Source organism: Aphelocoma coerulescens, chromosome 2 (assembly GCF_041296385.1).
Source record: "Aphelocoma coerulescens isolate FSJ_1873_10779 chromosome 2, UR_Acoe_1.0, whole genome shotgun sequence".
NCBI lineage: Eukaryota > Metazoa > Chordata > Aves > Passeriformes > Corvidae > Aphelocoma > Aphelocoma coerulescens.
In genome coordinates, this window is record NC_091015.1 from 2,085,001 (window position 1) to 2,098,071 (window position 13,071).

Sequence of the window (13,071 nt, forward strand, 5' to 3'; positions counted from 1 at the left end):
CCACGAAAAGCAAATGGTGCTGGGCAAGGCATGTAACTGCACGATCTGCTCTAATTACCCCGCGGAGGTAATTGGGCTCAGGGAAGCCCTCGCGCAGGGAGGCTCCGGCTCCGCAGGGTTCCGCGGGCTGAGCCGGGGGGCTCCGCGCCCGCGCTGCGGACAGCTCCGAAGCGCCCGCCCCCCTTATTCCCCCCAAAAAATCATCACCGTCCTCCTAATTAATTTTTAAAGTGCGTTCAATCCTTGCTCCCCCCCCCTTCCCCCTCCCGCGGGTGCGGGGATCCGCGGTGCCCCCCTGCCCGGCGGTGCAGAGGTGAGGGTGTTGAAGGCAGCAGCCTCTCCAACTATTTCAGGTATGTCTGAAAGCAGGGAATTCGTTGGGATGGGAGAAAAAGCAATAAAATGCAAATGTGTTCCTGGGAAGACAGGCAGCGAGAGCACCTGGACGGGAGTCATTAAAAAGCAATCTTTTATTCCCAGCCACCATCTAACTTATAATTAGGAACTCTGCTTGCATTCCTGATTGGAGAAGGAAACGCATTCCTCTAATACCGACATAAATATTCGCTTGTCGCCCGCCGAGGGGAGCGCGGTCCCGGCCCCCCCGTCCCCCCGGTCCCCTGTCCCCGCCGCTCCCGGAGCTGTCCGAGGGGGAAAAGGCTGGGAAAAAGGAGCTGGAAAGAGGGGCAGGAGTTCTCTTTCCAAGCCGGGGCATCAGGTGTGTGCGGGGAGGGGGCGGCAGCGGCGGCACTTCGGGGTTCGGGGGTGGTTTTTCCCCCTGTCCTTGCCGGTGCCAAGCAGCGGTTTCAGACGTTTCTTTCGCAAGGAGAAACCCCCCTTAGGCCATGGAAATGCAAAGGAGGGTTTGGTTGGGGTGGGGGAGTCGCAGGAGAGGCCGGGAGCTGTTGCATTGGCTGCCTAAATTCCCCCTCGCCCTCCCACCTCTTTCCCTCTTTATTTATCCTCAACCTTTCCCTCTTTATTTATCCCCAAGCGAGATATAAACCCACGGCCACCCCCGTGGCTGGAGATGGGGAGCAGCCCTGGAAATGTGGGGAATTGGGGCCTGGAGGTGGCACAGGGGACCCCGGGATGCACGTCCCAATAACGGCAGGGAAGTTCCTTTCCTCCTAGGCCAGCCCAGCTGCTCCCAAATTTAGCAAATCGACCGTGCTGCTTTATTTGATTTTAATTTAATTTCGTTCCGCTCGTTCTTTTGTTTTGTTGTTGTTGTTTTTCTTCTTTTGGAAGAGAGGACGGGGAGTTTTTTAGTCTGGTCATGCAAGCAGCAAACATCCCATCCCAAACCGTCTCTGTTTAAAGCCTCCCCTCTACCAGCTCGTGGTGATTTGGGTGTTTACAGCAGAAAATCTCTCATTTCCCACCCCCCAATTGTGCCCCCTCCCCACTAATCGTTTCTAATTAAAGCATCAACTCATCCTAAAGCGCGGGGCTGTGGATATTTACACTTCGAGAAAATCGGTGCCAAAGCAGGGACTGAGAAATTATAATTTCCTGTGGGTTTCGGTTAATTATTGTCCCAAATTTAGGGGAAATGCAAATTTTTCAAGGGGAACAAGTGTTGCTGTAAGTTCTGTCTACCTCTCGCAGCTTCTTTTTTTTGACTGAGCTGTTTAAATTGCTGTTCCCACCGTGGCGTGGGGGCACCTGTTTAAACCAGACCGAGCAGATTCCCAGTTTCCTGGGAGCTTCGGGAAAAGTTCAGTGGAGGAGAAGGGAAAGGATCCCTTGGAGCAGCGATGCTCCCACCCTCCATCCGTGATGATGCTGGGGCGGGGGGGGGAGGCTCCGTGAGTTCCTTAAAACCAGCAAATAATGCATTTACAGGCTGGGATAAAAGGGGCTTTGGAAAGAATGGTTTAAAAATAATCAAAGAAAAGGGACTGATTCCCACTGGAATTGATGAGCCAGGTTTTAGGGATGTACTGGTGGGATTTCCTGTGCCACAGGAGCCTCCCGGGACCTTCTCCAGTGCAGTGCAGCACTGAGCTGTTCAACCTAGAGCAGCTCCTGGGAGCAGCAACAGGCTCTTCCACACCCAGGGGGCCAGATTAACAGCAAAAATCAGATGGTTTTCGGGTTTTTCTTCTTTTTAAAATGTTAGTGCTGCTCATTTCTTGGTTTGTTAAAAAAAAAAATCAAAAAAAGGAGAGATTGGAATGAGTGAAGGAAGGCTGAGGGAATTCCGAAGCAGAATTCATGGCTAAGGGGGGATTAAATGTAACCTGTTCCCTGTGCTGGGGGAGTCTGGGGTCCTTGTGGAGTCACAGATGCAGCACAAACAGAATTTAAACTTTTTCCAGCTGACTTGCACTGCCTTGACCGACTCCGCATGAAATGGGAAAAAAAGACTTTAATTTTATTTATTTTATTTTGTTAATCGGTGCTAAGTGGCCTGGCTTGGTCTGAACACAGGCAGTGGGCAGAAATGATTTGGAAGGGGGAAGGGTTGGATTCAGGAGGGGAAAAAAAACCAGCAATAAAAATTAACACAGTACTTCCATGATGGGAATCTTAACCTCCTGCAGCCCAGGATGCTGCTCCTGGTGTAGATGATCCCAGGAGAGGCTCTCTGGGCTGAATGAGAAGTAGAAGGAGACTCCTTTGCTGTAGGAGAAACCAACTGGCGTTTTTCCTGAGTGTGAGGCAGCTTGGGATGTGTGTGGTTGAACTGTGCGCCGGGAGAGGGATGGGAAGGGGAGTTCTAGTGGAGCAACAGGCTCTGGCTGGGATTTGGTGTGGTGGCATCGCTCTGGGCAGTGGTGTCTGTCCCTTCCTGTGTCCTGCTGGGGCTCCTGTCCCCTGCGCTGCTCTCGCCGCTCCCGTGTCACACCCAGAGTGGGGTGGGCTGGGATCAGCCCCGTGGAAAACTGGGCGAGGAGAGGAGCTGTAATCACTGATAGCACAGTGAATGGTGCTCCTGGGGGTGCCAGGCCTTTGGAAGGGATGTGGAGGATGTGGGGATGTGTGTGGGGATATTTCCCTGCCCGTGGCCTGGCTTTGCTCCTGTTCCCCAGCACTGGCCACGGCAGCTCCATCGATTTCCTCGTCCATGGAGGATAAACCTGCACAGCTGTGGTGTGCTGCAGGATCCCCTTTCCGTGAGAGCTGGGAAAAGGGATCTGACAGCTCTTTCCATCTCTATTTTGTGCAATTCAGGAAATGTAACCCCAGTGGTGTCACTCCAGCAGTGCTCAGGTGCTACACCCGAGCCCGTCCCTGTTCCGTGGCATCACCACAGCAGCAGCAGGGCAGGGATGAACTCCTGCCTTGTGCTCTCTGGTCTCTCCTGGGGTCTGTTCCCCTCAACGTGGGCAGAACAGCCCCGCTTTAAAGCGAGTGAAAGCCAGGCCAGGCTCTGCATGCCATGAGAAACCCAACCCTTGCCTGCTGCAAGCCCTGCAGAACCAAACCGAGCCCTGGCAGCTGCGCGCTTGGGAAAGCAGAGCTTGGTTTGAGAGGGGAGAGGATCATCCCTCGCCAGCCAGCAGGGAGGCAGAGCCCTGGGAGGTCACTGGAGGGACAGCCTGGGCCGTGGGTGCTGGCAGCAGGGCTCCTAAGTGATCTCTAGAGCTCAGAGGTACGAGCTGCATCCCCGCTTCTCTGCTCGATTGGCCGGGGTGAGGTGCTGGAATTCATCTCCATCTCCTCCCCTCCTGCAGCGGGTTGTGATGGGAGGTTAAAATCCGTCAGTGGAGCAGTGCAGTCCCTCTGCATCCATCCATCCATCCATCCATCCATCCATCCATCCATCCATCCATCCATCCATCCATCCTTCCCTCTCCCACCCTTCTCCCAATCCTTGGAATTGCCTTTATGTGCCTGTACCTGTGTTACAGCAGGAGCTGACACAGCCCTGGTTCTCCAGGCAGGGAGTAATCACGGGATGATGGTGTAGGCTGCTCTCAGATACCAGCTCTGCCCCCAGTTTGGCTTTTCTGGATGTGGGGTGGCTGGTTGGCATCCAAGCAGCAGCAGAGTGGAGGGAAAAGGGCCAAAGGGATCTTTCTGTGTAGATCCAGGTGGTAAAAACCCCGCTCCATGCAGGGAATGCTGTGTGCAAAGGGGAATCATTTCCATCTCCATCTTTCGGTGGGACTGAAGGAACAAACTCTGATGGTGTTTGTGCTGTTCCTGGCATAGCCCAGTTGTGGAGGAGCTGGTGAGGTTAAATGACTTCACCAAGATCACACCAGGAGGTTTTTTCACAGCAGGAACTGAAAATTTTGCAAGGTCTCAGCAAGAAGTCCCGGTTTGAAACATGGGGAGGGCTGGGACTTTCCCAGAGAGCCCGGTGTGTGCTAAAGAAAATCCCAAATCCCTCATCTACTCAGATTTCAGACTCATTTTATTAAGTTGTGTTGTTCTGCTGCATATTAATTGATTTTTTTTCCCCCATTTTAAGAGGACTTTATTAGACAAATTAACCTGAAAAACAGCAACTTGATATTCAAAGCGTTGGCGGAAGGAGTTGCATCAAAAAAAAAAGCTTTTCCTAACTAAAATGAGGAAAAGTGAATCATTTTGCTCCCCAGCTGTTTCCAGGTAACCCTGGAGGTGAAACCTGTCCTTTGCAGATATTGGAGCACTTCTAAGAATTCTCACTGGAAAAGTTTTGAGCACTTGGAATAGTTTGGGTTGGAAGGAGCCTTTTAAAGGTCACCTGCAGTGAGCAGGGACATCTTCAACTGGAGTAGCTGGAACTGAGGGTTGGGAACTGCATTGCTTTCTGTTGGCCAAAAAAGGCTTTTTGACCATTCCTTCTAAAAGGTTCAGGCTGGAGGAGCCTTGATTTTTACTGTGGTGTCTCCTAGAAAAGGAAGTCACGGATTGCTGATTGCACCGGGGGAAGCCAGGCTGACTCGCTGGTGTCTCCATCCCAAACCCGCGGGATCCCTTTCCTGCTGGCATCCCGCTTCCTTCCAACTCAGCTCCAGCCCTGCAGCACCGCTGCTGCTTCTCCAGTCCCTGCACCAATTCCTGCATCCTTGGTGCCAAGCAGCAGCAGCAGCAGGAGATTATTCCACGTTAGGCCTCACGAGGAGCAAATATTTTTCCTTCACGCGTGCGGGAGCGCAGGAAAATCCCGGCGGGATGAGCAGGGGTTGATGCTCGGCTTTGCCCTTGCCCAGCGTTCCTCGAGTTCGCGACTCAAGGCGCCCGGCCGCATTTCAAAGGCTTTGTTGGGCACAATGACAGCACTTCGCAGGCCTTGCACAAGGGTATCGCAGGGGGAATGCTGCGGGCACTGAGTCCCGGTGCTCCCTTTGGGGCCGGGCAGCTGAGCTGGGTGTGACAGCCTCGCTCGTCCCCAGGACGGACCGGTCCCACCCACATTCCCCGTGCAGAGCAGGGCTGGACTCGTGCTCGTGCCCTGCTTCCCCAAGAAAACCCCGTGGGGATGGAAAGTGTGGCTGGAAAGAGGGGAGGAGCATCAGGGAGGTCTGGGGGTCGTGGCTGGGAAGGAGAAGGTTCCAAAGAGGCGCCCTCTGACTTGTGGGGATGTGGAGCGTGGTGATTTCTGCCCGCTCAGGTGGTGCTGGCGCTGGGGTTAAACCCACTGGACTAAGGGGGAAAGGAAGGGGAAATGGCGCTGGCCAGAGCACACAGCTCTTGTCCACGTGCTCGGCCAAGGCTGGACTGGGCCCAGCCCCAAGGCTGCAGCAGGAGTGTCCCCAGCCCAAAAGGTCTCTAAACCCATCTCTGCTTTGCTGGCAGCACCAAGAGACAAAGCCCAGAGCCGAGGCAGTTCGGTGGGGCTTCATACTGAAAGGGGGGAATATCCAGGCAGGAGCTTTCCCATGGGGTGTCCATCAGGGCTCTGCTGGATCAGGCCTAGGGTTGGTCTTGCAGCAAAGCCACTCCTGAAAGTGTCCATGCCAACTGTTTCCATCTATCCCGTGCCACCCATGACGCTCTTTTCCCCTTTTGTCCCTTTAAAAGCGGAAGGATTTGTTTTCAGTCCGTCTTAGCACAACCTGTAAAAATCCCATCAGTTCATAAGTTCATTCCAAATTCTACTGGAACGTGCAAAAATCACGGGGAGGGAAGGAGGACTGCTGCATTAACTCCCTTGTTCTGAACTCCTAACATAGGGCACGGCTTTCAAAAGCAGCCTAGGAGCCGGGGGAGAGCGTTCTGCATCACAAAGGTGGTGTTTGTCCCTCTTCCTGGTTCCTCACCTGCATATTCACAGTCCCCTTCCCATCCGGGTGTTGCTGCTGCCCAGAGGGGGCTTTGCATTTGTAGAGACTGGGCCATCAAAGGAGTTCAAGGTGCTTTTGGTCTCCTCCTCCTCACCACAGCTTCTGTCCTGGTGTTAAGGCAGTCAGTTATGCTTCCACGGATCCAGTGATAATTATTAGCAGGGATTGCTGCTGCTCTTTCCCAAGGTGGAGATTCCTTCACGCTCTTGGTGTGAAGTGTTTTTCTCCTGTTGCACCTTTGCACTCCCAGGCTTCACCAAGGTCACATCAGAGCATGTGGCTGGTTCCCTTCTCACATCACCGGCCGTGCAAGGGATTCCAGGTGCCTGGGTTGGTCATTTCTCCTCTCCCACTGGGTTCTGTAGGCTCAGAGTGTGTTGGAGAAGGCTCAGAGAGTGCCTCGGCTGTTCCTGGAGCTCAGGGCATGGCAGACCCTCACATTTCCAGCCTGGCCTCGTGTTCATCACAGGTCTGGGAGCTTTCCTGCTTGCCAGGCACCATTCCCAGTGTTCCTAGTTCAAACCTGCCTCCCTGGAATGGCATCTAGCCCACAAGTGGAGATGGCCGGGTTCCCATCAGGAGCCCACGCGCAGGTTCTACTGCTGGGTGAGATGTTTGGTGACATCCTGGTCATCCTCAGAGGCCTGCCAGGGATTGTACCCAATCCACTGGTGACCTGCTCCTTTCTTGGCAGCAGCTGGAGACCAGTCAGGAAAACCCCAGAGCATCTCAGCATCACTCCACGTCCATCTGCAGGCAGCTGAGCAAAGCCTTGGGGGTGGAATTCACTTTACCCATCACATGTCTGCAATTTCCGTGTCTCCCATCGAACCAGGGGCTCTTGGCTCCTTTCTCTGAGGAGAACTGGGCACTTTTCTTCTGCTGCAATTCATATCTCAGGTGTTTGATGGAGCTTGGCTGGTGAAATCCTCTGTGCCAGTGGAGGAGTTGAGGAGGCCAGCTCAGAGCAATGTCCACCAGTGTCATCCAGGTTTAGTCAGATTATTCCCAACACAAGGAACCCCCCTTGAGAGTTTGCACATTTGCCTGTTTCCTGTCAAAATCCATAATTCCCGTTGCCTGACATAATTTCACATGGCTCAAGTCAAGTCATGGACTTGTTGTCCATCATTTTCCTGTATTTTATACTCTCTTCAGTGCTTGTTGGTGTATTGGAATGGGTGCAGGAGCATTCGTGGCATCCAGGCTGGTTCTGAAAACCTCTAGACACCCCCCGTCCTCAGGAAATCCGTATTTTGTCCTGTCTCAGCCCAGCTGCTGAAAGCCTCGGCAGTTTGAGGATTCTGCAGCTTCCTCTGTAACCTATTTACTCCTGCCTTTCATCCAGGACACTCCAGAGAACAAATGCATCTTCCTCGTGCTCTTAGACACACCCAGAGTCTCCCACCATCCCCCAACCACACCCACGAGTCAAGATTGTGGTAGAACTTTATCTCAAAACTTCTTAAAGGGAGATTTGAAGTGGTTTCCCTGTGGCCCCGTCCTGACAGTCATCTTGGCAGAGGGACACGGTCGCAGATGTTTCTGCATTTCAAGAATTCCTCTGGCTTTTTTTTTCCTTTAGTTCTCTGAAACCAATCCCCTTTTCCCTTTTCCCAGTCCATGCCTCTTAATTTCACTTTCCAGGTTTGTATTTCCTCTACCTCTCTGCTGGAAGATGCAGTTTCCTGGCTAAAGTTACCCACGCCCAGCTTTCCAGGGAAGTCACCGTCACCCAACAGAATTCCCACTGTGGGATGGAGCAGGGAGCAAAGGCAGAGCCCATCCCTGCTGCAGCTGAGCCCGTGAAACGAATCCAAACTGCACTGGGCAGAGCGGGAGCTCCTTGTGCTTCCAGAGGGGTGCACCTTGTCTAATAGAGATATTTCCCGAGGGGTGGGGAGGCGGGAATGGAACTCCTTGAACAGTTGCCAAGCCTCCCATTCAGCTTGTGCCTCTGCCCCCACAAGAGCAACAATGGAGCCTGTTGCTAGACAGTGTTGTGTGGCATGACAGAATACAACTCTAAATCCTCAGCAGGCTGAGGGACACACTTAAGGGAGAATTCCCATTTTTTCCCGAGCCTGCTGTAGCTGGGAAGGAATGGGACGGTGTGGGCAGGTAGGACTCCATCCAAAACCCAGTGAATGTCAGGGAAATACCAGAGGGCATCAGGTAAGGTTTGCAGAATTTACTGGGAGACCCACAGCTCCTCCAGAGACACAAAAATCTGGTTAACGCTGGGTTTTGGGAGATCCATGATTGGTTTCACGAATCTTCCTGAATGTTTTGCGGTCTCTAACCAAGATTCCTTTAGAGCTAGTGGTGAGAGAGGAGATGCAGCTCATCTGACATGTGTCAGACACTTACTTTGGGATGAGATTAATCCCATCCCAGCTGTGCCAGTTTCCCAGCCATTGCCTGGAAGGGGATTCTGGATGCCTGGAACAAAGATATCTCCCTTTGGACAGGTCAGTTTTGGCTTTGAATACACTCCTAAGCCATTTTATGCCACTCCTGGGCATTTTAGGATCTACACAGATGCGTGGAGTGCTGAAAGAGGATATTTCCTTTGGAGGACTCTTCAAGGTGAATCTTTAGTGACCAAATTACATTTGAAAAATCCTTCACTTGAAGTCCTGGCGTTGCTTTCCACAGGTGTAGAAGAACTGAGCAAAAATCCTGTATCTCAGAAGGGCATTTGAAGGGAATTCTTGTGAAGTTTCAATTTCTTGAACGTTCTAGGAACAGCCATCGAGGCGACTTTGATGTGGAATAAGTTGCCTTAGTGATCCAGGCCAGGAGAGCTGGGTGCCACACGGATCCCGTGGATTTGGGGCAGTGGTGAAGAGCCATCCTGAAGGCTCTGAGGAGAGTGCCCTTCTGTGGATCACAGAACCACTGAATCCCAGAATGGTTTGTGTTGGAAGGGACTTCAGAGCCCATCCAGTCCCACCCCATGCCATGGGCAGGGACACCTTCCACTATCCCAGGTGGTTCAGAGCCCCATCCAACCTTTTGGTATATTCTGTTATTTTCCTACAGCGAAGGATTCAGGGACTGGGAAGCTCAGCCCAGCCTGTCCCCTTCCCCGGCTGGCTGGAACAAAGAGCCCTGATTTTTTTAAATCTATAGAGAAAGGAACCTGCAGCCTGATCTCCAGGCCCTGAGAGCTGCTCTGCTGCAGCATCAGCAGGGCTCTGGTTGGGTCACCTCCTGGAAAGATTTGCTGCTGGAAGTGCTCAGACAAAACACGAGGCTGAGTGGGGAAGGACAGGAGGGAAGTGCAGGGCTGCTTAGACACCTAATTTGTGCTTTATGCCTCAGATTTATTGATGGCATTGCTGCAGCGTGATCAATTAACTGATTTTATTGAGCTGCCCCTTGTCAGTGGTGGTCCATGAATACCCTCAGCTCATTCTGAGTGTGAGGAAAAGTGGATTAGCGCTGTTGCTTTTTTTGAAGTGCTTATTTCCTCTCACACGCTGCAGAGAGAACAGGCTTTTAGCAGCGCAGATTTAGCTGCCTAACTCTTGGGCACCTTGGGTTAACTGAGATCCATCCATCTGTGGGCTTGCAAAAATAGGTGTAACAGCTTCCACCACCGTTAAATCCAGAAATCACCTCATCCATCCTCACGTGCTCCAGGCCGGATTAAATCTGCCTAAATCAGAATTGTGAAGAAGTCATGGATATAAGCACTCAGTTAACACTGAGTCATTGCTAACAGGAACATCATCTGGAGAAGGAAGGAGCTTACTGGATCACTGCTTTTTCCTAGCAGGATGGGTCATGGATATTAGTGGATTGATTGCAAAACCTCAAAGTCACTTACAACAGAAGACTGAGGGCACAGTGGGAACTGGGTTTTGCCTGGGAGAGTACAGGGCCCAGACAGATGGGGCAAACAACCGAGTTGAAAGAGAATAGATAAGACACATTAGCAGAAGATTGGGGATCAGACAGGGAAATGCTAATTCAGTGGCCACTGAAACCCTCGGTGTAAGTTGCCCACAGGCATATGGGAAGTCTGTGATCCAAAGGAGCATTGAGTCCATCTGTCCTGCTGACTCAGTGTGTAGTCTCGGTCTGCTGGTGAATGAAAGGGTCAAGCCCAGCCTAACACAAGGCAGGGTGTTCCCAGCACAGCTGTAGCTCCGCTGAAATTGCAGTTGTTCTGTTGACCAGAAGAGTCTCCAAATTCTAACAGAGAAACGAATTCAGGATTTGTGTAAACTGGCCTAAATTTACAGCCTTGGATACCTTGGTGGTGTCAGCCAGCAGCAGTGAGCAGTGGTGGTGCTCCTGCTGCCCCTGACACTGGGACTTGAAATGAATTGAGGAATTCTGTCCTGCAGCCAGGCTTCAGGAATGAGGGAAACCAGGCTCTTGATGGATTCTTGCAAGAGCCCAGTTTTGGCAAGCTCTGGTACCAAAAGGGCAGGGCAACATGCAAAACCTTGACTATCTAATGAACTGCAGGCTTTGTGATTAACCAGGGGGACGAGGTAATTCAGCAGCTAAAACTCATCCTTGGGACGTGGGACCTCTGGCCGTATTTCTTCTCTGCCCATCACAGGCCTTAACAAACAGCTTGGGCACCTGGACAGAGGAGAATCAGAAAGGTGGGAAAAGAGGGGAGTTTCCTACAGGCTCTGTCAGAGAGAGCTGCCCACGTCCCATTCCAAGGGGCAGTGTGGGGTCACTGAGCAGAGCCAGCAGGAGAAGCAGCGCCAGAGTTACCTTTGGCTCACTGTTTTTTTTAAAAAAAACAGGTTTTGGGTGAGGATAGCAGCCAGGGCAGCTGGACATGTGTGAGTCAGCGTGGCAGAGACCACGAGGGAGGAGTTTAGGGTTGTTCCTGGTGTCGTAGAGCTGTACACACACAGCGCTGACGCACAGCAGCCCTGCTGAGCTGGGTTCATCAGCTCAGCCCTGCTGAGCTCAGAGCTGCACATCCCATCCGAGGGAGTCATCCAAGCTCCCTTTGCAGTCCATGAGTGAGGGCTGACACTTCCTGGCTGTGACTCAGCAGCCCTATCGATGTCAATCTCGGGAGGAAAGGATCCCTCTCTGTCAGGGATCAACAGAACCACGATGACCAGTTGGGAGCCTGACTCCTGCATGAGCAAGGTTAGGTCAGGTGATTTAATTCCATTGTGCCCAAATCCTTAAGCTCATCCTGCCCTCAGCTCCCCTGGACAAGGAATTTGTAGTTGTGCAAAAATCGCTTGGTTTTGGCTTCTGTGGTGTTTCAGTGCAAAAGCTGATTCAGGACAAGTGCTCTTGCAGGAGCATTATTTGTCCAAGATTCAGTCATTGGGATGGATTTTTTGTAACCATAGTGAGCTGCCAGGTGGAGGCACCTTGACAGAGACCACCACCCTCAAAGCCAGCCATGATTCTGATTCTGAAATCCCTGCAGCAGGGCTCACCAGCTCCTGTTGTCTTCTGAGCTTCCCGTTTTCACGGTTCTGCTGACCTCGCTGATAAGATCTGTACAATTTTATTCATACAGCTTGTGCTGTCTGGTCCTCGAATTCCCAGACTGTTTCTGTTACTGTGAATGAGGAAGAGCTGGGTTTATCTCAAATTTCCTTGATCTTAGAGATGTCAGGAAAGGTGCCTGGGATTTTCTTTGATGCCAGAAGAATACAGTGGCATCGATATAATGGAAGAGTGAGGGAAGTGATGTGAAGTCTAAACTGACTACAGGTCTCTACATAAAACTGTCTGGGTGCTTAGTTAGGCACGAACTTAGCCTTGGGCACTGCTGTGCTAAGTTAGACTTTATTAGTAATCTTAGGAAAGAATAGATGGAGACACCGCAGGTGTAATTTGTGTAATTTTCAGCCATGTTGACCTTTTTCTGTGAAATTCAGGCTTTTCCAAAGTGTTTCTATACAGACCTGTAGTTGCTTGTGCAAAGGGGCTGATGTCCTTCAGGCCCCAGAGGGAGAACCAGGCTGGGGGCAAGGAGGGGCTCATGGAAGGGCTCTCAGCTCCACTGCTGCTCTAATCCATCTCTCAGAACTAGTTTCTGCATGAGCCAAGGTTTAAGCAATCCTGCTGCCTGTTTGTCCCTGTAATGACATTTAAACCCCTTGGCCCAATGAGCTTCTTTTGGCAGAGGTTCTGAAAAAGATTAGATACCCCCAGATCTCACAAAAATGGGCAGTTAAATGGGGTAGAAATGTGAGCAGTGTCCTCACAGGGGCTGAAGGGTGTGAGCAGTGTGTGTGTGCACATCCATGTTCCCTGGACATCCTGAATCCAGACAAAAGAGTCAGTGCTCACCAGTTTCAGCGCCCACAGAGTAACTCCTCGTTCTGTTTTTTGTTTTCTTCAATTCGTCTTCTGTTTCATAGAATTACAGAGCACAGAATGCTTTGGGTTGGAAGGGACCTCTGAGGTCATCCAGTTCCAACCCTCTGTGATGGGCAGGGATGTCATTCACTGCTTCAGGTTCCTCAGGGTCCCATCCAACCTGGCCTTGGACACTTCCAGGGATAGGGCATCCACAAGCTGATCCAGTGCTTCACCACCCTCTGAGTAAAGAACTTCATCCTAACATCTCATTTAGTTAAAACTGTTTCTGTTGTCTAATCCCTATCTGCCCACCTATAAAATCCCTCTCCCTCTTTTTTTTTATAATCCCCCTTTCATTACTGGAAGGCCACAATGAGGTCTTCCCAGTTCTCCAGGATGAACAGTCCCAACTCTCTCGGCCTTTGTAGGACCATTGCTGCAGCCCTCTGATCATCAGAGGGTTTCTTCCCCCTTCCTTCTCATTCTGAGCTGTGATTTATGGGAGGAGTGGGCCATGCCACCAATCTCCTCATTG

At 51.6% G+C, this 13,071-nt stretch overlaps 1 protein-coding gene across 1 annotated transcript in view; it reads left to right on the forward strand.

Moving 5' to 3' along the window:
* Positions 1 to 13,071, forward strand: part of WNT3A (Wnt family member 3A) — an 83,757-nt gene that overhangs the window by 832 nt on the left and 69,854 nt on the right. The window lies entirely within an intron of this gene.